Here is a 21,315-nt window from a genome sequence, read left to right on the forward strand (position 1 = left end):
TACGCGGTGTCTGAAATCATCATTCTTATACGGTGGGTCACGCCACCACAAAAAGTTGAAAATCTTCAATATGAGTTTTTCTTCAGTTTTTGAAATTCCTTAGTTGTTCATACTCTTCAACCTTGCAAAATCTTCACTGTTTCCGTCGTTTTTCTTCATTGGCTATATATATATATATGAGTTTATGTCCTCTACAACATTCACTTATGGCTAATTCTTCAAGTTGGTTTTTCTGCTAAGTGAATGTGATCGGACCCTTCCCCCTCTATGCTATACTCAACCCAATCTATTCACAAATTCTTCATGTGCGTTTTATTTGAAACTCGTTCAAAATCTTCACTGTGTCCTTGTCAGCTGAAGAATTTGCGAACGGAACTTTTAACTTATCTTATCCAAATTTTTGGCTTTGCCGCTCAAACCGTTCCGCTTCCCATGATATACTTATCTATTCACCCACGATCTAACACGATCTCCACTTCTCAGTACGTGGGTGACACATGTCAAGCGAATGAGAAGGGTCAGGGGCACGTTCGTCCAATTTCTTCGGGCGAACAGTTTTTCACCGTGGCTATAAATACCCCCTCTCCCCTTCCTCACTTCTTTTACTCCGCTCGACCTCTCTCCAGCTCGAGCTTCTCAAACCCTAGCACCTCCGCTACATCATCGTCGCCGGTGAGGAAGAGCTTCACTGCCTCAACCTCGTCACCGCCGTACTCGCGCCGGCCGCGGAAATCTTCACTCCGCCGCCGCCGTAGCCGTCTTCCTCCGCCAAGTTAGGGTGTTGAAGATCTGCACAGACGAGCTTCACTTCTCCACATCCCAGTTCGTCGTGTTCTTCGTTCAGGGTAATTAAAAGTTACTTTTACTGCCCTCTTTGATTCAAATGTTTACTACAAAATCTTCAAAGGTGTTTTTCTTCAAATCCTCACACACTAAACACCTCACATATCATCTGTTCTTGATTCGTTTCTCTAAGCAATAATTTTTCTTCAAGATTCCTGAATTGTGTGGATCCTCGATCTATACAACTCTGGAACCTAAGACAAAGAACGATTAGTGAAATTCTTCAAGACTCGTCTGGTCAAATTCCTCAAACTTGTTCTTTTTGAAAAACCTTCTGAGAACGCATATGACCTCTCCAAATTCCTCGCAACTATACTCTGTTCACAGGTACTCATGTCCGCTGCTGAATCATTAGGTTCTCATCAACTTAACTCATTTGTAGCGTTCCTCGAAGAAAAGTTGCATACTTCTTCAGAGAGTTCAATTGTTCAAATTCCTCAACTGAGGAAAATGGCTGATGGAAAGAAGCCACAGAAAGGAGGAAAGAGGCCTGAGGTCAATACTTCCTTTGAAATCCCTGAGGACATTTATGCTGGGTACTGCACACCCCCTGAGGAAGATAAAAAACAGCGCAAGGTGCGCATTCAGAGGATAGAAAGGAGATGGGCAAAAGAGTGGAGGGAGTACAGGTATGTGACTCCAAAATACATGAAGAAATTCGCTGTTACTCCTTCATGCTCAAGACCACCATTGGCACCTGGCCAAGAGGTAGATCCCACTAGCATCAAGCGCGGTGAGGATTTTCCTGAAGAATGGGCCAAGCGCTAGGCCAAGTTGGCCAAACAGGCAAAAGATGCAGTGAGGAAATTCAACAAAGATTCCACTGCTGCTGCTGCTGAGGCCTCTGTAAGGCCGAAGAAATCCATGGAAAAGAAGCCTGCACACAAGCCAAGTGCCTCTTCTTCAATGCCCTCACGGCCAATTTCCTCAGCTAAGCCCTCACGGCCAATTCCTCAAGCCGCTCCTGCTCCTCCAAAGTCCTCAGCTGCTCCGACAAAATCCTCAGCACCTGTGCATCTTGCCACGTGCCAAAGGACTACAGGCATCTCCATTGCCTCAGGAGCTTCAGCTAGTTCCTCAGCTGCACCTAATTCTTCAACAGGACCCTCTTTGCTGAAGACAAAGACCACTGCTGGACGAGGCTCTCGCCCAAGTCCTCACAAGAAGCAGGTTGCCTTCCAAGTGCCGTCTGAAGAAGACGAAGCTGATGATGAAGAACTTGCTGAAATCATCAGAGACAGGCAAGTCAGGGCCGCTAGAGCCAAGGGCACAGATGTGCCACTGCTTTTGGATCCAAAGTTGATCCTCGACTACATTGACCTCTGGCGCAAGGACCCAAACACTCCTATGCCTGATTTCAAGTTGACACCTGGCCAAAGTCACATGCTGACCCATTTCATCCAAGAAGAAAAATGGAAATATGAGAAGGCCAGGAAGCTCAAGAAAGCACAGTACAGGAAGGAGAAGTTCCTGAAGAACAACGTTGTCTGTATGACAACTGATGAACTTGTAAAGATCAAGTCTGAAATCAAAGTCCTCAGCGATGATTTCAACGCTTACTATGCTGATTAGAAAGGAGACAAGGTCAGGTTTGTTAAACTGACTGAGAAGTTCACCACCAATGTTGCTGCCCCATCGCAACAAGAAATTCCTCAGGCTGATGCATCTGCTCAGCCAACTGAAGAACATGCCAGCATAGCTAATGACTTTCAGGCTGCTGAAGAAAATGAGAGTTCCAGGGCTGATGACTGCATTCCAGCCGCTGAAGAAATTGCCAGGGCACCCACTAGTTGTGCACCTGAAGAAAATGAAGAGCTCAGGGCAACTGCATCAGTTGTGCCTGAAGAAAATCAACCACATTCCTCTGCTCCTCCTGCGCCTACCCCAACTCCAATCCTTCCATCTGCATCGGATGTGAAGAAGACCAAGGCTGCAAAGCGTGCAGCTGTGAAGAAAAGGAAAGCATCAACTCCTTCAGATTCTTCAGAACTGAAGAAGATAAAGAAATTGACAAGCTCATTTGCTAATCCAATTGATGCTGTTCCAGTTTCCTCCATGCCATCAAAAGAAATCATCCCTTTTGATGAAGAATATGTGATCCCTAGCGGATCTGATGAAGAAAATCCTTCTGCTGCTTCATCAGAGCAGATGGATGAAGAAATTGAAGTGGATAATATCCCTTCAACCCCCACAGTCTCCTCGCCTATGCCTCAATTTACTGCTGAAGAGGCAGGCGTTGAAGAAATTGAAGATGAAGATGTGGACATTGGCTGTACCACACCAGTGATGAATGATGACTTTTGGGAAAGTCAGCATCCCAATTCTCCACTCTTCACTCCACTGCAGCAAATTCCTCAGTCCCCAGTCAATACAGTTCAAATGGGATCTGATGAAGCTCATGAAGACATTCCAGCCGCTAGTGCTGAAGAAAATGAAAATGAAGAATTCAAGAACCAGGCTGCCACTGAAGAAGAACCAGAAATTCCTCAGCCTGAAGAACCTGAGATTGCGATTCCTGAGGTCATCATGCAACTGACTGACACTCCTCTGCCCAAGCCAAAGGATCCATTCTCAAGGAAGCAAAAATTCAAGGATGATGATTTCTTCGGCGAGCACGTATTCTTCACTGAGTACAACCCTTATGACTCTGCTCGCATAGTGAAGAGGCGTTTCTGGACTGCCAGCTAGGCAAATTTCTATTCCTCAGTGCTGTTCGACAAAGACAAAGTCTTCGATCATGAGCACATTCCTCACATGGATATGGAATCTCTGCCGTGCTTCGAGCCAGTCCTAAGTGTTCTTCATGACGCTGGATTGTTAAATTTCTGCACTGGCATCTGTGATTGGAATGAAGAACTTATTCTTCAATTTTATGCGACGCTGCACATCACCGGCAACTCTGAAGATGTGAATTCATGGGTGCTGGACTGGATGTCTGAAAACACTCACTACAAAGCACCAGCTACTGAATTGCTTCGTGCTTTGCCTCTCAGTACGCCCCTTGAAGGTGCTTGTTGTGTCTACAATGAACCTGAGCTTACCGATCACTACATGCAAGTGCTGATGAAGCCTTTGAAGTCAGGTCAGGCCCCAAGAACAAAATTCCTTGTGAAGGAATTGTTGTATGTGCCTCGGACTGCCTATCGCATTCTGACGAAGACATTGAGTCCTATCAAGGGCCACGACTCAAATGAAGAAGAAGTCGTTGGCATCATGAAGAATCTGCTTTTCCATATCATTCATAGCGTTCCCGTCAACTTCCATGATTTCTTCATGGGGACTCTGGCCAATGTGGCAATGTCACCATTTGAGTTGAAGCCTTATGCACCATGGATTATGAGATTCATCAGAACAAGGTCTTCACTCAACTACAAAGCTGATACATTGAACCATTGCAGCTACTTGCCCCCAATTGAAGTCCTCAAACAGACATTTTCCTCAGCTGATGAAAAGGGCAAGGCTACTGCTGTAATCGATGAAGGCATTCGTCCATTGGATGGACAATTTCGCAAGGCTGCATCCTACTCCACAAATGATGACTCTGCCACCCATGACTCTGCCGCAAACGCACCTAAGCAAAATCCTCAAGGCACAGCACCCAGGGTGATGACTGACCGTGAGCTTCTCCTCAGTCTTCATCAGAAGGTTGATCGCAATCATAAATGGGCCAAGCGTTTGTTTGGTTCAATTCTTCACAACATGACTGCTACCCACAATGCAGTGATGAAAAACCACTACTACCTTCATGAAACCCTCAACCGCACCTGGGCTGTTCTGTCTCAAGTCTATAGTGAAGAAGATCTGAAGAAAATGGGTCTCAAGGAAGATCTTGACTGGGCTGCACCTCCTCCGAAGAAGTACAAGAAGGTCAAGGTTCCTTCCTTGGTGGCCAGCTCCTATTCTTCATCACGTGACACTAATGTACATGAAGACTTGGACGACACTACGGTAGGCCCAACATCGACAAACAACCCCAACAACGCTGACGCTCCTTCATCAACTTGATATTCTTCAGGGGGTGTTAGTCCTCATTTTCGACCCTTTTGGTCATTTGATGACAAAGGGGGAGAAATTTGAGTTAGTCTTCAAGCGGGTCTATCTTATAGGCGTTTTTTTCTAAGTTACAACTCTCGTTCTTCTGATGACTTTGCTGGATCGAGTTGTAAACTTAAACTCTATGGTGGCCTGATACTTTTGCTGTTTCTTCTGCATGCTTATTCCTCGTTAATATTATTGCACGCATGCTGAATTACATCAGTCACCATATTTCATAATGCATTTCAAATTCTTCATATATTATGTCAAATGCGTGTATGAATTACAAGATATAAGGGGAGATCTCCATGATTCAACTCTTCAAGTGTGCATTGCTTCAAAAGCAAATTCCTCACTATGCACATCTTCAGGGGGAGTTCTTCTATATCTTGCAATCAAATTCCTCAATATCAGTATTTACACTTCATATGTTTATCCCCGTTGAAAACTTAACCTATATTGTCATCAATCACCAAAAAGGGGGAGATTGTAAGTGCATCTAGTGCCCCTTAGTGATTTTGGTGTATTGAAGACTTATAGGTTAAGGGACTAATGTGGTTATGATTGTACACAGGTCTATAAGTCTATGAGGAGTTTGATATTTACAGAGAAAGTCGACCCCTAAAAATGAAGTTCTTCGACTGAAGACTTTGGTATTTCTGAAGACTTTCTGAAGACTTTGAAAGTGAAGAAATTGGTGTGACCTTGAAGACTTGGTATTCATTTGAGGAACATGAAGCGTGAAGACTTTTGTTTTCATAGTTTCATTTTCTCTTTCTTGAGTCATAGGAAACACCGTACTGTTAAAGGGGGTCGAGGAAATACTAAGGAAAAATTTCCATGTGATGCTCAACTCAAAATCCTAGACCTACCAATCCCTTCGAGTGAAGCCATTGGAAATCTCATACAGTTCAGTCATATTCTTCAGTGACAGGGACGAAGTTCTTCTAGTCTCTGAGGAATTTGTTCTGACTGAGGAGTTAGGAATTCGCCAGTGCGGATTGCCTACACAGTGAGGAACATGATAGCCCTGAGGAATCTGAGCCTCAAATTTCCGACCGTTGTTGTGCTATGCGCCAGCTGTCCCAAAATATCTTATCCACCTAACGGTCATATCATTGAAGGGCATTTATGTCTTATCATGTCAGGATGCTCCCTAGGCTATAAATAGCCGCCCCCTACAACCACTAGCTGGTTGGCTGCTCTGAGAGAAACTGACACTTGTCATTTGAGAGCATCCCATCCTCCGAGGACTTTGAGCGAAAATCATCAAGTGAGGAAAACTCAAACCCAAACACCTACAAACCCCAAGTGATTGAGCATCACTGAAGAGATTGATCCTGCGTGGATCCGACGCTTGTTACCTTTGAAGACTATGCTTCTTCCAGACGGTTAGGCGTCATGGTCTAGAGCATCCAAGAGGAATTGTGGATCGCCGAGTGACCGAGTTTGTGAAGGTTCGGAAGTCACCTGAAGACTTACCTCGAGTGATTGGGCGAGGTCTGTGTGACCTTAGCTCAAGGGGAATACGGTGAGGACTAGGTGTCCTGGACTGTGTGTTTTGGACTGGGTGTCCGGGACTGTGTGTCCTCAGGTTTAAATACCTAGCCGCCCTAACCAGATGTACAACTGAGACAGCAGTTGGAACTGGTCTACCAAATCATTGTTTTCACCAAGCTTACTGGTTCTATTTCCTCAACTCTTTCATTTCCTCATTACTGTGTTGTGTGCTTGTCATATCTGTGTTTGAAGACTTTGACTGAAGACTTTCTCAATTTCCTCAGTTCAATTTCTTCAGTCTGTTTGTCTTCATCCTGTGTTATCTTGTGTTTACGCTTTCTGTACTCTGTGCTTGTCTTCATTTCATCATGATGACTATGCTTGTGTTCTGCTATGCATACTTTTGAGTACTTATTCCGCTGCAAGTAGTTCTTCGCTAAGCAATTTCCTCACCCACAAATTCCTCAGTGAAGAATTCATAAAAATCGCCTATTCACCCCCCCTCTAGTCGATATAACATACTTTCATAATAGATCTAGAAAGAATTGGTCTAAGAAACTTGATGATGCATTATGGGCCTATAGAACTTCATATAAAAATCCTATGGGTATGTCTCCGTATAAAATGGTTTATGGAAAAGCATGTCACTTACCTCTCGAACTAGAACATAAGGCATATTGTGCCATTAAAGAGCTCAATTATGATTTCAAACTTGCCGGTGAGAAGAGACTATTTGAAATTAGCTCACTTGATGAGTGGAGAACCCAGGCCTATGAGAATGCCAAACTGTTTAAAGAAAAAGTTAAAAGATGGCATGACAAAAGAAGACAAAAGTGTGAGTTTAATGTAGGTGATTATGTTTTGTTATACAACTCTTGTTTAAGATCTTTTGCAGGAAAAATCCTCTCTAAATGGGAAGGTCCTTACGTTATCGAGGAGGTCTACCGTTCAGGTGCCATAAAAATCAACAACTTCGAAGGCACAAATCCAAAGGTGGTGAACGGTCAAAGAATCAAACATTATATCTCAGGTAATCTCATAAATGTTGAAACCAATGTTATTGACACCGTAACCCCGGAGGAGTACATAAGGGACACTTTCCAAAACGTTTCAGACTCGGAAAAGGAATAGGTATATGGTACGATAAGTAAACCGACTCCAAAACAGTTCTAACAGCAATTTTTCTCCGTTTTGGAATACTTAAGAAAATAGGAAAATAAGTAGTCCGGAAAGGACACGAGGCATCCACGCGGGTGGAGGGCGCGCCCTACCCCCTAGGCGCGCCCCCTGCCTCGTGGGCACCTCGTGTGCCCTCTGGACTCCATTTTCTTGCACGATATTTCTTTTGGTCGGTAAAAATTCATTATATAATTTCCCGAAGGTTTTGACCACCGTACCACGACAAAATCCTCTGTTTTTGTTTTGAGCTGTTTCTGCCACAGATTAGAGCAATATGTCGTCCCAGGATTCGGAGGGAGAAAGGTATGTGGCTGATTACCTTGCAGACCCTAAGGTCTACGGGTACTTGGAGCATTGTGGTTGGACCATGGAGGAAGAATAAGACTATGATCCTAGGGGAAAGGAGGAGACGAGCTCAGATGAAGATGAAGTCCCATTACCTCAACCTGGGGACGTGCATGTGGAGTTCAAAAAGTCAAGCCTCCCTGATAGAGCAAAGAAACGTAAGATCGAGTTTATCCCGTTACGCCTCTTGCAGGAGAACAAACAGTAACTATGCAAAAAGATATTAAGACTTGAGCAGGAGATAGATGACCTAAGGGAGCAAAAGTCTACCCTCAAGCGCAAATTAAGGAAGAAGCCTACGTCATCAACAACTCCATCATCACCACCTCCGAAGAAAGAGACATAAACACATGGGTATGGGCACTCCCCTTGGCAACTGCCAAGCTTGGGGGAGGTGCCCCGGTATCGTATCACCATCACACTTCTATCTTTACCGTTTTTCTTAGGTCGATCCTTTTGGTTATATCTTGATCTAGCAGAATAAAGTTTAGTATGATCTAGCTTTGAGTTTTTGTGTTGATCCTTATCTATGTAATCATGTCCGTGAGCTATATATAATAAAGATTAGTCTTGAGTCGAGGGCTTGGTTATCTTGCTATGATCTTGAGGGAATAAAAGAAAAAAGAAAGAATAAAAAGAAATAAAGAGATCATATTGATCTTATGGAGAGTAATGACTTCACATATAAAGAGTATGATGAATAAAAGTTGTTGAGAGTTGACAAACATAGTTTTGGTCATCGTTGCAATTAATAGGAAGTAATAATTAAAGAGAGGTTTTCACATATAAATATACTATCTTGGACATCTTTTATGATTGTGAGCACTCATTAAAATATGACATGCTAAAAAGTTGATGTTGGACAAGGAAGACAACGTAATGGGTTATGTTTTCTTATATCCGAAATAAATTATATTGTCATGGATCATCCAACATGTTGAGCTTGCCTTTCCCCCTCATGCTAGCCAAATTCTTTGCACCATGTAGAGATACTACTTGTGCTTCCAAATATCCTTTAACCCAGTTTTGCCATGAGAGTCCACCATATCTACCTATGGATTGAGTAAGATCCTTCAAGTAAGTTGTCTTTGTTGCAAGCAATAAAAATTGCTCTCTAAATATGTATGATCTATTAGTGTGGAGAAAACAAGCTTTATACGAGCTTGTGATATGGAAGAAATAAAAGCGACGGACTGCATAATAAAGGTCCCTATCACAAGTGGCAACACAAAGTGACATTCTTTTGCATTAAGATTTTGTGCATCCAACCATAAAAGCACATGACAACCTCTGCTTCCCTCTGCGAAGGGCCTATCTTTTATTTTTGTCTTATACCTTATACAAGAGTCATGGTGATCTTCACCTTTCCTTTTTACACTTTATCCTTTGGCAAGCACTATGTATTGGAAAGATCCTGATATATATATCCAATTGGATGTGGGTTTTCATAAAGCATTATTGATGACGTTACCCTTGAGGTAAAAGGTTGGGAGGCAAAACTATAAGCCCCTATCTTTCTCTGTGTCCGATTAAAACTTCATACCCATAAGTATTGCGTGAGTGTTAGCAATTGTGAAAAACTAAATGATAGTTGAGTATGTGGACTTGCTGAAAAGCTCTTATATTGACTCTTTCCGATGTTATGATAAATTGCAATTGCTTCAATGACTGAGATTACAGTTTGCTAGTTTTTCAATGAAGTTTCTGATTCATACTTTAAATTGTGAATAGATTGTTACTCCAGCATAAGAAATCATATGACAATATATATATATATATATATATATATATATATATATATATATATATATATATATGTTGCTATTCGAAGAATGATCATGATGCCCTCATGTCCCTATTTTATTTTATCGACACCTCTATCTCTAAACATGTGGACATATTTTTCGATATCGGCTTCCACTTGAGGACAAGCGAGGTCTAAGCTTGGGGGAGTTGGTACGTCCATTTTGCATCATGCTTTTATATCAATATTTATTGCATTATGGGCTGTTATTACACATTATGTCACAATACTTATGCCTTTTCTCTCTTATATTACAAGGTTTACATGAAGAGGGAGAATGCCGACAGCTGGAATCCTGGGATGGAAAAGGAGCAAATATTAGAGACCTATTCTGCACAACTCCAAAAGTTCTGAAACTCTACGAAAGTCAGTTTTGGAATATATTAAAAATATTGGGCGAAGAAAGCAGCAGAGGGGGGCCACCCACTGTCCACGAGGGTGGAGGGCGCGCCCCCTGCCTCGTGGGCCACCTGGAAGCCCCCCCATGCCCATCTTCTGGTATAAGGCGTCTTTTGCCCTGGAAAAATCCATAAGGAAGCTTTTGGGGATGAAGCGCCGCCGTCTCGAAGCGGAACCTTGGCGGAACCAATCTAGGGCTCCGGCGGAGCTGTTCTGCCGGGGAAACATCCCTCCAGGAGGGGGGAAATCGTCACCATCGTCATCACCATCGATCCTCTCACCGGGAGGGAGTCAATCTCCATCAACATCTTCACCAGCACCATCTCCTCTCAAACCCTAGTTCATCTCTTGTATCCGATCTTTGTCTCAAAACCTCAGATTGGTACCTGTGGGTTGCTAGTAGTGTTGATTACTCCTTGTAGTTGATGCTAGTTGGTTTATTCGGTGGAAGATTATATGTTCAGATCCGTTATGCACATTAATACCCCTTTGATTATGAACATGAATATGATTTGTGAGTAGTTACGTTTGTTCCTGAGGACATGGGAGAAGTCTTGTTATAAGTAGTCATGTGAATTTGGTATTCGTTCGATATTTTGATGAGATGTATGTTGTCTTTCCTCTAGTGGTGTTATGTGAACGTCGACTACATGACACTTCACCATTGTTTGGGCCTAGGGGAAGGCATTGGGAAGTAATAAGTAGATGATGGGTTGCTAGAGTGACAGAAGCTTAAACCCTAGTTTATGCGTTGCTTCATAAGGGGCTGATTTGGATCCATATGTTTCATGCTATGGTTAGGTTTACCTTAATTCTTCTTTTGTAGTTGCGGATGCTTGAGAGGGGGGTTAATCATAAGTGGGATGCTTGTCCAAGGAAGGGCAGTACCCAAGCACCGGTCCACCCACATATCAAATTATCAAAGTAACGAACGCGAATCATATGAGCATGATGAAAACTAGCTTGACGATAATTCCCATGTGTCCTCGGGAGCGCTTTCCTTTATATAAGAGTTTGTCCAGGCTTGTCCTTTGCTACAAAAAGGATTGGGCCACCTTGCTGCACCTTGTTTACTTTTGTTACTTGTTACCCGTTACGAATTACCTTATCACAAAACTATTTGTTACCGATAATTTCAGTGCTTGCAGAGAATACCTTACTGAAAACTGCTTGTCATTTCCTTCTGCTCCTCGTTGGGTTCGACACTCTTACTTATCGAAAGGACTACAATAGATCCCCTATACTTGTGGGTCATCAGTAGGATGTTTGCCATTGTTGGTTTCCCCAACAATTCGCAACCTCAAGGTCAGAAAGATATTGGTGGACGGCGGGGCCGGGTTGATTTTGATTTCCCCAGCATTTATCAACAAGCTTCAGATAGCAGAGGAAGAGCTAGAGGTTACCGACACGTTTCAAGGATTTAATCCCGGCAGGAGCCATCCTATGGGAAAGATCACGTTGCCGGTAACGTTTGGGGGAGAACTGAACTACGGGACTGAGCGGATTGTGTTTGATGTGGCCGGTCTCCCCCTGCCATACAATGGGATTCTTGGACGCCCGGCCCAAGCTAAGTTCATGGCGGCATCCCACTATGCTTACAACACCTTGAGGATGCCTGCGCCACTGGGAGTCATCACCATCCCATCAGACGAGAAGGATGCAATCATTTGTGTGGACAAGATGTACCAGGATGCGGTCGCGGCAGAGGCAGCGGCAGCTCCCGCTAAGGAAAACAAAGGAAAGAAGAGGGATTGTAGGGCCTCCGGCAAAGAATCCGGGAAGAGTGGCCCCACCAAGTGCACGGCACCTGTTGATGACGTGCCGAAGTGTTCCAACAGCAAGAGATCCAAGGTCGCTTGTGACGCCCCCGATTTGACCGTACACTAATCATGCACGCAAATGTGTATGATCAAGATCAGGGACTCACGGGAAGATATCACAAGACAACTCTAAAACATAAATAAGTCATACAAGCATTATAATACAAGCCAGGGGCCTCGAGGGCTCGAATACAAGTGCTCGGTCACAGACGAGTCAGCGGAAGCAACAATATCTGAGTACAGACATAAGTTAAATAAGTTTGCCTTAGGAAGGCTAGCATAAAAGTAGCAACGATCGAAAAGGCAAGGCCTCCTGCCTGGGACCTCCTAACTACTCCTCGAAGCCGAACTTCATGTGGAATCATCCTCGGGATCTCTAGCTCCTGGAACTCCAGCATCTGGTTGCGACAATCAAGTATAGAAAGGGGAAAAGAGGGAGAAAAGCAACCGTGAGTACTCATCCAAAGTACTCGCAAGCAAGGAGCTACACTACATATGCATGGGTATATGTGTAAAGGGGCATATCAGTGGACTGAACTGCAGAATGCCAGAATAAAAGGGGGATAGCTAGTCCTGTCGAAGACTACGCTTCTAGTCATCTCCATCTTGCAGCATGTAGAAGAGAGTAGATTGAAGTCCTGCAAGTAGCATCGCATAGCATAATCCTACCCGGCGATCCCCTCCTCGTCGCCCTGTTAGAGAGCGATCACCAGGTTGTATCTGGCACTTGGAAGGGTGTATTTTATTCAGTATCCAGTTCTAGTTGTCATAAGGTCAAGGTACAACTCCGGGTCGTCCTTTTACCGAGGGACACGGCTATTCGAATAGATAAACTTCCCTGCAGGGGTGCACCACATAACCCAACACGCTCGATCCCATTTGGCCGGACACACTTTCCTGGGTCATGCCCGGCCTCGTAAGATCAACACGTCGCAGCCCCACCTAAGCACAACAGAGAGGTCAGCACGCCGGTCTAACCCTATGCGCGCAGGGGTCTGGGCCCATCGCCCATTGCACACCTGCATGTTGCGTACGCGGCCGGAAGCAGACCTAGCCTAGTGGCGTTCCAGTCCAATCCGGCGCGCGCCACTCAGTCGCTGACGTCACGAAGGCTTCGGCTGATACCACGACACTAGGATACCCATAACTACTCCCGCGTAGATGGTAAGTGCGTATAGACCAAATGGCCAGGCTCAGATCAAATACCAAGATCTCGTTAAGCGTGTTAAGTATCCGCGAACGCCGACCAGGGCCAAGCCCACCTCTCTCCTAGGTGGTCTCAACCTGCCCTGTCGCTCCGCCATAAAGTAACAGTCGGGGGCCGTCAGGAACCCAGGCCCACCTCTACCGGGGCGAAGCCACCTGTCCTTTCAGCCCCCTCATCAGAATCACTTGCGGGTACTCAACGAGCCGACCCGACTTTAGTCACCACATGTCATGTATATAATGTATATACAATATACCCGTGATCACCTCCCGAAGTGATCACGGCCCAGTAGTATAGCATGGCAGATGGACAAGAGTGTAGGGCCACTGATGGAACACTAGCATCCTATACTAAGCAGTAGGATAGCAGGTAAGGGTAACAACTGTAGCAACAATGACATGCTATGCATCAGTATAGGATTAACCAAAAACAGTAACATGCTACACTACTCTAATGCAAGCAGTATAGAGAAGGAATAGGCGATATCTGGTGATCAAGGGGGGGGGGCTTGCCTGGTTGCTCAGACAAGAAGGAGGGGTCATCGGTGACGTAGTCGACCACAGGGGCATCAGCATCGTGACGGGATCTACCGAAGAGAAGAGGGGGGGGGAAACAGTAAATATATAGCAAACAAGTGCATAACAGGACAACAGGCAGAGCTAGACGTGTTCTAACGCGGTATGAGGTGATACCGGTGAAGGGGGGAAACATCCGGGAAAGTATCCCCGGTGTTTCACGTTTTCGGACAGATGAACCGGAGGTGAAATGTTGCAGGTTCACTATGCTAGGGACGCATGGTGAACGAACGGACTGCGTATTCGGATTCGTCTCGTCGTTCTGAGCAACTTTCATGTACAAAGTTTTCCCATCCGAGCTACGGTTTATTTTCTATGATTTTTCAAAGTTTTAAAAGATTTTCTGAAATTACTGGATTATTATTAAATCAAAAATATTAAATAGTTAAAGGCTATAGGTACACAAAGTGTACCCATAGTTGTGCATGTATGGCTGACTGGTGGGGCCCGGTTGACTGCCAAGTCAGCAGTCAACGAGGACCGTTGACTGGCAACAAGTCGTGAGGGACCCATCTGTCATTGGCTGAGTCAAGCCTAGTTAACAATTTGACTAGGTCAAACTAGACAGGGGGCCACTTGTCATTGGGTTACTTATTTTGCATGGGTCAATTATTAGTTAACAGGGGGGTGGCTCGGTAGTTAGTGGGGGGTTTAGTGGGTTAGGTAATTATATTAGGTACTAAACTAATCCGGCCAGGGCCCACCTGTCAGTGAGACAGGGCCGGCCGTTAGGCGCTGTGCACGCGGGCGCGCACACAGCCCAGGTGCGGCGAGCGGCCGAACCAGGCGGGGCGCCGGCAGCGAGGGCCAGCAGGTCGCGCAGGCGGCCGGGAAGCGGGTGGCGCGGGCGGCCGGAAGCTAGCGCGAGAGCACGGGAGGAGCTTCAGGCGCGGCAGCGGCAGCGAAACATCAGGTCGAGCAGGTCGGGCACGGCACGGCAGCGAGCAGGGGGAAGCGGGTGCAGGAGGGCTTCGCCAGTGGGAGGCCGAAGCGCGACAAGCGGAGCATGGCGGGTGGAGCGACGGGCGGTGAGCGTGGGGTGCAGCCACGACAAGGCTGGGCGCAGGCGGCGCGCAGCCATGGGAGCAGGGGCGGGACGACCGACGAAGCGCGGGGAGGTCAGAAGGGATACAAAGAGGGGGAAAGGGGAATCGGACGAGGGGTCCTCACCGGGCCCTGTAGTTGTGCAAAGGCGAGCTCGGGGAGGTGTCTGGGAGGCGCCGAAGCAGCGAGACGAGGCGGCGGCCGTGGAGGATTCCGGCGATGTGGGACGAGGCGATCCGGTGGAGGAGGGCTCTGCGGCTCACTCCGGAGGTGTGGACGACGATGAAGAGGCGCTGCGGAATTTCTGGATTCCCTCTCGTGGCACGGGGAGGTGCCGGAGCACGCGTCCGACGATGATGCAGCGCGAGGTTGGTCGGGCGTGCGTGGGGAGGCAAGCGACGGCGCGGGGAAGGAGGGAAACGGCGCGGCTACGGTTGGGGGGGGGGCGGGGTAGGTCTGGTAGGCAGGGTGGGGTGCGGATGGCCGACGTGTGTGCATCGCCGGCAATGACGCCGGCGGATGAGCGCCACGCCCATCCCTGCTTCTGTAGCTGCAGATGAGGGGGCAAGTGTGGTGTGGACTGGGCCTGGTGGGGTGGTTTTGCCCCCGGTGGGCTAGGCTCAGGGGGATACGGGGAGGGGTTTCTTTTCCCCCAATCTTTTCGTTTTGTCTTGTCTTTACTTTTTAGTTATTCTTTTCTTAACTGTTTTTATTTTAGTTACCTTTTGAATTTAGTTTTATAAAACTTACCACTAGTACCTAAATTTGCATTTATAAATATACTACTGCCTCAATAATTATGGCACCCAATTAAAATAGTTTAATATTTTATTAATTATAAACGGCAATTAATTAATTGTTTTTGCTGCTGCTCCACTTATTTTAGAGCATCTATTTTTTTTTATAAAAGTGTGTTTTCTTCACCAATATTTATTATGGATTATGGCCACTCATAGAACATTTTAGTTTTAACGTTCGAAAACTTTTACCGTTTGACTTGGTTTTTGATCTTGAATTCGAACCGGTTTCGAACTAACGCCAGATTAGCAACAGTAATCGAGGTGACGTGGCATCATTAGCAGAGGTTTACTGTAGCTTAAATATCCGGGCGTCACATCGCTGCACCCAAGTGAAGAAGGTCCAGGCAGGACTGGCTGGCGTTGATGGTACGTTCACTATCAGCGCCACCCTCGATGACAAATAGGAAAGCGCGCTCTTTTCCTTCCTGGGCGAATATCGATGTGTTTGCTTGGAAACCATCTGATATCCCCGGTGTTCCCAGGGAGGTAATTGAGCACCACCTTACTGTCTGCCCACATGCCCGACCTGTCAAGCATAAAGTATGGAAGCAGGCCTTGGAGAGGCAGCAGTTCATTGCGGAAGAGATCAAGAAACTTGAGGCAGCTAGTTTGGTCAGAGGAGTGCTGCATCCCACGTGGTTGGCAAATCTAGTGGTAGTCCGGAAGGCTAACGGGAAATGGAGGCTTTGCATAGATTTCACAGATCTCAACAAGGCCTGCCCAAAGGACCCGTTCCCCTTGCCGCGTATCAATCAGTTTGTGGACTCCACTTCAGGTTGTGATTTGCTCTCCTTTCTAGATGCATATTCTGGGTATCACCAAATCTTCATGTCTGAGGAAGATGAAGAGAAGACGTCGTTCATCACTCCATGTGGTATGTACTGCTTTGTCCGCATGCCGTTCGGATTAAAGAGTGTCGAGTCCACTTTTGCAAGGGCAGTCTAGATTGGTTTTGAGCCACAACTGCACAGAAACATAGAAACCTATATGGATGATATTGTGGTCAAGACCAAGGATAAGGTCACCCTTATTCAAGATTTGGAGGAGACATTTGCTAATCTGCGCAAGATCAATTTGAAGCTCAACCCAGAGAAGTGTGTATTTGGTGTTCCCCCCGGCAAGTTTCTTGGGTTCTTTGTGTCCCATCGCGGGATCGAAGCCAACCCCGACAAGATCAAAGCCATCGAGCAGATCCAAGCACCAAGGACAGTTAAGGATGTGAGGTGTCTGACGGGATGCGTTGCCGCGCTAAGCAGATTCACCGTTCTTCAAAATTTTAAAGAAGGCAGGGCCCATGAAGTGAACCCGGAAGCAGATGCAGTTTTGCAAGAGTTGAAGGCCTACTTGTCCTCTATGCCTACCTTGGTTGCTCCCAACTCCCACGAACCATTGCTGTTATACTTAGCGGCAACCAACCAAGTGGTCAATGCAGCCTTGGTAGCACAGCGAGAAGTGGATGAGGCAGAGATTGAGCAGGGACCGGCAGAGTCAGAGAAGAATCAGGACAACAATTAGCACGTCAACGAGAGCGACCCCAAGTACGCGGCAAGGAAGAAAGTGGTGCAGCACCCAGTGTACTTCGTCAGCTCCTTGTTATAGGGGGCTAGATCGAGGTACTCTGGCATGCAAAAGTTGATTTTTGGTCTCATCATGGCCTCAAGGAAACTGCGCCATGATGTCTACTACACAACCTTCTTCTTGTAGACGTTGTTGGGCCTCCAAGTGCAGAGGTTTGTAGGACAGTAGCAAATTTCCCTCAAGTGGATGACCTAAGGTTTATCAATCCGTGGGAGGCGTAGGATGAAGATGGTCTCTCCCAAACAACCCTGCAACCAAATAACAAAGAGTCTCTTGTGTCCCCAACACACCCAATACAATGGTAAATTGTATAGGTGCACTAGTTTGGCAAAGAGATGATGATACAAGTGCAAGAGGGATGGTAGATATAGGTATTTGTATCTGAAAATATAAAAACAGCAAGGTAACTAATGATAAAAGTGAGCGTAAACGGTATTGCAATGCTAGGAAACAAGGCCTAGGGTTCATACTTTCACTAGTGCAAGTTCTCTCAACAATAATAACATAATTGGATCATATAATTATCCCTCAACATGCAACAAAGAGTCACTCCAAAGTCACTAATTGCGGAGAACAAACGAAGAGATTATGGTAGGGTACGAAACCACCTCAAAGTTATTCTTTCTGATCAATCCATTGTGCTATTCCTATAAGTGTCACAAACAGCCCTAGAGTTCGTAGTAAAATAACACCTTAAGACACGCATCAACCAAAACCCTAATGTCACCTAGATACTCCAATGTCACCTCAAGTATCCGTGGGTATGATTATATGATATGCATCACACAATCTCAGATTCATCTATTCAACCAACACATAGAACTTCAAAGAGTGCCCCAAAGTTTCTACCGGAGAGTCAAGATGAAAACGTGTGCCAACCCCTATGCATAGGTTCATGGGCGGAACCCGCAAGTTGATCACCAAAACATACATCAAGTGAATCAATAGAATAACCCATTGTCACCACGGTTATCCCACGCAAGACATACATCAAGTGTTCTCAAATCATTAAAAGACTCAATCCGATAACTTCAAAGGGAAAACTCAATCCATTACAAGAGAGTAGAGGGGGAGAAACATCATAAGATCCAACTACAATAGCAAAGCTCGCGATACATCAAGATCGTATCACGTCAAGAACACAAGAGAGAGAGAGAGATCAAACACATAGCTACTGGTACATACCCTCAGCCCCGAGGGTGAACTACTCCCTCCTCATCATGGAGAGCGCCGGGATGATGAAGATGGCCACCGGTGAGGGATCCCCCCTCTGACAGGGTGCCGGAACAGGGTCCCGATTGGTTTTTGGTGGCTACAGAGGCTTGCGGTGGCGGAACTCCCGATCTTTTCTATTCCCCGATGGTTTTAGGGTATATTGGTATATATAGGAGGAAGAAAAACGTCAGGGGAGCCATGAGGGGCCCACGAGGGTGGAGGGCACATGCAAATTTACTTGGAAAGGTAGGTAAATACCGCATATAGGTAGATATGGTGGACACTCATGGAAGAAACTTGGTTCAAGGGATTTGGATGCACAAGCAGTATTCCCGCTTAGTACATATATTTTGGCTAGCAAAGGATTCTAAATAGCAAGCACCACATGTTAGAGGAACCATAACAATATAACTTCTATACAAATATACCCAAGCATAACTCATTATGTTGTCTTCCTTGTCCAACTTCAACTAATTTGATCAAGTTTGAAAATAATTAATGGGGATCACAATCATAGAAGATGTCCAATATAGTATATTTATATGTGAAATCTCTCTTCCTTCAATATTCTTTCATGAATTGTTCAAGTGACCAATACAATGTTTGCTAACCTTCAATAAATTTACCACCTCTACTTCTTATATGTGAAGTCATTACTCCCCATGGGATAAGCATATGAAACATATATAATTTTAGATTTATGACATTCAAATCATTCAACTATTTACTCATAGGATATAAGTGAAGCACACGAGTAAATGACAAACTACTCCAAAAAGATATAAGTGAAGATCAATGAGTAGTTAAATAATTATGTAGCTATGTGAAGACTCTCTCTCAGTTAAGAATTTCAGATCTTGGTATTTTATTCAAACAGCAAGCAAAGCTAAAGAAAATAAAATGACGCTCCAAGCAAAACACATATCATGTGGTGAATAAAAATATAGCTCCAAGTAAAGTTACCGATGAACGAAGACGAAAGAGGGGATGCCATCCGGGGCATCCAAAAGCTTAGGCTCTTGATTGTCCTTGAATATTACCTTGGGGTGCCTTGGTCATCCCCAAGCTTAGGCTCTTGCCACTCCTTATTCCATAGTCCATCGAATCTTTACCCAAAACTTCAAAAACTTCACAACACAAAACTTAACAGAAAACTCATAAGCTCAGTTAGCGAAAGAAAACAAAACACCACTTCATGGTACTGTAATGAACTCATTATTTATTTGTATTGGTGTTAAACCTACTGTATTCCAACTTCTCTATGGTTTATAAACTATTTTACTAGCCATAGAGTCATCAAAATAAGCAAACAACACACAAAAAAACAGAATCTGTCAAAAACAGAACAGTCTGTAGTAATCTGTAACTTACGCAAACTTCTGGAACTCAGAAAAATCTACCAAAATAGGAAGACCTAGATAATTTGTTTATTGATCTACTGCAATTGGAATCAGTATTTTATCACGTTCTGGTGATTTTTAACAATTTTTTTCGTGAACAGAAAGTTTCTGGAATTTTCAGCAAGATCAAATAACTATCATCCTAGAAGATCCTATAGGTCTTACTTGCCACAAACACTAATTAAAACACAAAACCACATCTAACCAGAGGCTAGATCAAATATTTATTGCTAAACAGAACCAAAAATAAAGAACAAAAATAAAAATTGGGTTGCCTCCCAACAAGCGCTAACGTTTAATGCCCCTAGCTAGGCATAAAAGATAAGAGTTGAAACATAAAGAGAGCATCATGAAGAATATGAATAGCACATTTAAGTCTAACCCACTTCCTATGCATAGGGATTTTGTGAGCAAACAACTTATGGGAATAATAATCAACTAGCATAGGAAGTCAAAACAAGCATAACTTCAAAACTTTAAGCACATAGAGAGGAAACTTGATATTATTGCAATTCCTACAAGCATATATTCCTCCCTCATAATAATTTTCAGTAGCATCATGAATGAATTCAACAATATAACCACCACCTAAAACATTCTTTTCATGATCTACAAGCATAGAAATTTTCCTACTCTCCACATAAGCAAATTTATTCTCATCAATAGTAGTGGGAGCAAACTCAACAAAATAACTATCATGTGATTGAAAATTAAGATCAAGATGAAAAGTTTCATGGTTATCATTATTCTTTATAGCATACATGTCATCACAATAATCATCATAGATAGGAGGCATGCTTTCATCATAATAAATTTGCTCATCAAAACTTGGGGGACTAAACATATCATCTTCATCAAACATAGCATCCCCAAGCTTGTGGCTTTGCATATCATTAGCATCATGGGTATTCAAGGAATTCATACTAACAACATTGCAATCATGCTCATTATTCACATATTTTATGCCAAGCATTCTATGTAATTCTTCTTCTAGTACTTGAGCACAATTTTCCTTTCCATCATACTCACGAAAGATATTAAAAAGATGAAGCGTATGAGACAAACTCAATTCCATTTTTTAGTTTTCTTTTATAAACTAGACTAGTGATAAAACAAGAAACAAAAAGATTTGATTGCAAGATCTAAAGATATACCTTCAAGCACTCACCTCCCTGGCAACGGCGCCAGAAAAGAGCTTAGTTGACGGGGTGTGAGTGCCGCTTACCTAGCCTCCCCGGCAAGGGCGCCAGAAAGGAGCTTGATGTATACTACACAACCTTCTTCTTGTAGACGTTGTTGGGCCTCCAAGTGCAGAGGTTTGTAGGACAGTAGCAAATTTCCCTCAAGTGGATGACCTAAGGTTTATCAATCCGTGGGAGGCGTAGGATGAAGATGGTCTCTCTCAAACAATCCTGCAACCAAATAACAAGGAGTCTCTTGTGTCCCCAACACACCCAATACAATGGTAAATTGTATAGGTGCACTAGTTCGACGAAGAGATGATGATACAAGTGCAATAGGGATGGTAGATATAGGTATTTGTATCTGAAAATATAAAAACAGCAAGGTAA

This window comes from Aegilops tauschii, chromosome 1 (genome assembly GCF_002575655.3).
Source record: "Aegilops tauschii subsp. strangulata cultivar AL8/78 chromosome 1, Aet v6.0, whole genome shotgun sequence".
NCBI classification, from domain to species: domain Eukaryota; kingdom Viridiplantae; phylum Streptophyta; class Magnoliopsida; order Poales; family Poaceae; genus Aegilops; species Aegilops tauschii.